The following is a 3,216-nucleotide window of genomic DNA, read 5'->3' as shown; positions in this document are numbered from 1 at the left end:
TCATGCAACATCCCGTGTAAAAAGGCATTACTCACATCAAGCTGATGAATGGGCTATTCTTGGGAGACAACAAGAGCCAATACATTGCGAATAGTAGTGGGCTTGACCACAGGTCTGAAAGTCTCAACATAGTCAATTCCTTGTTGTTGGTGGAATCCCTTAGCAACTAAGCGGGCTTTATGACGATCAATGGACCCATATGCCTTCCACTTTAGTTTAAAAATCCATTTGCAACCAACAAGATTTTGATGAGCATTACGGGGAACCAAAGACCATGTACTATTACTGATGAGAGCATTGTACTCTGAAGTCATGGCATCTCGCCAAGCAGGATCTTTACTGGCACCAGAATAGTTAGTCGGCCGGTTTAGAATAATCAGCAGTGACAAGAAGAGCACGAGGACGAAGAGACCTTGTCTTGCACGAGTGACCATGGGATGTAAAGAGCAAGCAGGGGCCCTAAGTAGACCCATGTCAGGCTGTGCCGGCAGAGACTCCAAGGAGGATGGAACATCAATTGGAGGTGTTGTATCCCTGATGATAGTGGACAGGTTACTGGGCAGCGGTGATGAGTAATCATCGGCAGGAGACCCGAAGCCAACAGAGGTACCCAATATGGCTAAGGGAGGGGATGTAGATGATGATGGAGCATGGAGAGATGTGGAGTCCCTGTGATTAAGAAAAGGAAAAGAAGTCTTATCAAAAACCACATGGCGAGAGATAAATATCCTCCTCGTAGGGATATGAAGACATTGATAGCCCTTGTAAGATAAAGTATATCCTAGAAAAACACACTTGATGGATCGAAAAGATAGCTTATGACGATTATATGGGCGGGTAAGAGGAAAGTGACTGCACCTAAAAATTTTAAGAGATCCATAATTTGGAGATCGCTGAAAGAGCAACTCAAAAGGAGAACAATAATTCAGTGTCACAGAGGGAAGCCGATTGATCAAATAAATCGCAGTAAGAAAGGCTGCATCCCAGTAGAGTAAGGGCATAGAAGCGTGGGCTAGCATAGCAAGGTCTGTCTCAGTAATATGACGGATTTTATGTTCGGCAACACCATTTTGTTCACTTGTGTAAGGGCACAACAAGCGATGTTGAATACCTTGTAGTTCAGGAAGATTGTAAATCGAACGAAATTCTCCTCCCCAATCAGTCTGTATAGCCTTAATTGACTTATTAAATTGATTCTCAACAAGAGCACGAAATTGGAGAAAAGCTGAGAGAACCTCAGATTTACTTTTAAGAGGATAAATCTAAGTATAGCGTTTAAAATCATCCACAAAATGCACAAAATAATGATACCCATGTATAGAGAATTCTGGAGATGGTCCCCAAACATCAGAATATAATAGATCAAGAGGTTCTTTTGAACGAGATTGAGACAACGGAAATGGTAGTTTATGAGCCTTACCAAATTGACATGCATCACAAAAGGAAACAGTCTTATTGCCTAAAATAGGTAAACCATAATGAGAGATAAGTCGAGCAACTGTAGCAGATGCCAGATGCCCTAGACGATGATGTCATGTGCTAGCTAAAGAGCGCTCGATAAGATAAGCAGACCGTTCGGTAGATGGTGCATCGGTCTGGGCTAGACAATAGAGACCATCTTTAAGGGTACCGCGAAGTAGTTCCACCTTCGAAGCCTGATCCTTAATAACACAATAAGTCGGATAGAATTCAAAAAAGACGTTATTGTCAATCGTAAAACGAGCAACACTGAGTAGATTTTTAGTAATGGCAGACACATGTAATATATTTCAAAGTTGCAATAATTTGGCAAGACTAAGAATAGATGAGTCACCAATATTCGATATGGGAAGAGTCGTACCATTGCCAACAATCATTTGGATAGTACCTTGATACGGAGAGTGTACTTGGAGATTCTCTAAATCCACTGTAAGATGATCGATGGCGCCTGATTCGGGATACCAAGCAGGATCAGAAATTGTTGCAGGTTCGGCTATCAAGGCTAATGGTGGTGGAGGAGAATTAAAGTTTTGATCGAAACGACGTCGACATGATGATGAAGAATGACCTCCACCGTTGCAGATCTGACACTTTTGTGAGATATGACAGTTAGCGGCGATATGACCAAATCTATCACATAATTGACACCTAGGTCGTTTATTTTCGTTTCGACCACCGCGGTAAGCACGACTCCTGCGTTGCTGATTATGGGCCGGAAGCTCGTGGGTAGTTATAAGAGAAACTGGATTCGGGTTCTCCGAATATGAGGTTTGATACTAACCCAGCGAAGAAGTATAGTATGGTCTGTGAGGGCTGTGAGCCCCCACGGTGTTTGTAGGAGAGAGTCTACCAGCAGGAATCCCTGAAGTAGTGTTTGTCTGGAACGACGCCTCTGGGTGATCCGAGAGACAGATACGCCATGGGGATGGCTCGTGCCGTGCAACTGCTCCAGTCGCTGCTCATGAGTAAGTAGCATGTCGGTTAACTCTTCTATACTTACGCCTTCTCTCTGTGTCCGTCATAGCAACCACCATAGATATATACTCGGGTCGATTCTCCGAGAATATAGAGCACCAGATCAGTCTCAGAACTCGATGTCCAGCACCTATGAGATCGCCCGAGATTGATTTCATCTTTTTGCAGATATTCGATCATGGATAGTCCACTTTTCATGGTCTGTAATTGTAGCCAGAGTTGCATGAAACGTGCACCAAATAGTGAGGCCACCATTTTCTCCAACGATGCCCACAAGCAGCTTGAGGTGGTGCAGGAGGGGCCGACGACTTGACCCAAGACTTCCTCCGATAGTGTTGAAAGAAGCCAATTGAGGAGGCATTGGTCTTGTTGCTCCCAAATTGCATATTCGTAAACCAAATGAAGTAACCACTTGATTAAATTTCTAGTACCATTGAAGAGATGTCTATTTTAAATCATAAATGGTCTTCTTTAATATACATACTAGGTGCTTTGAATCCTCAGACTCAAAGTTCTCCTAGTACAACATATATATAGACTCCTCAATTTACCATTATGGAATGCAGTCTTTACATCCATATGGTGTAACTCTAAATTAAAATGAGCTACAAGTGCCATAATTATCCTAAGAGAATCTTTCGTCGACACAAGCGAGAAAGTTTCATTGTAATCAATATCCTCTCTATGAGTGAATCCCTTGGCAACAAGGTAAGCCTTATATTTCTCAACATTTGAATCCTGTTTGATTTTAAATATCTATGT

The sequence above is a fragment of the Curcuma longa genome, chromosome 14 (genome assembly GCF_044706935.1).
Source record: "Curcuma longa cultivar G26 ecotype Majalengka, Jawa Barat chromosome 14, ITB_CL_G26_1.1, whole genome shotgun sequence".
Taxonomy (NCBI): Eukaryota; Viridiplantae; Streptophyta; class Magnoliopsida; order Zingiberales; family Zingiberaceae; genus Curcuma; species Curcuma longa.
This window is presented reverse-complemented; position numbering follows the sequence as displayed.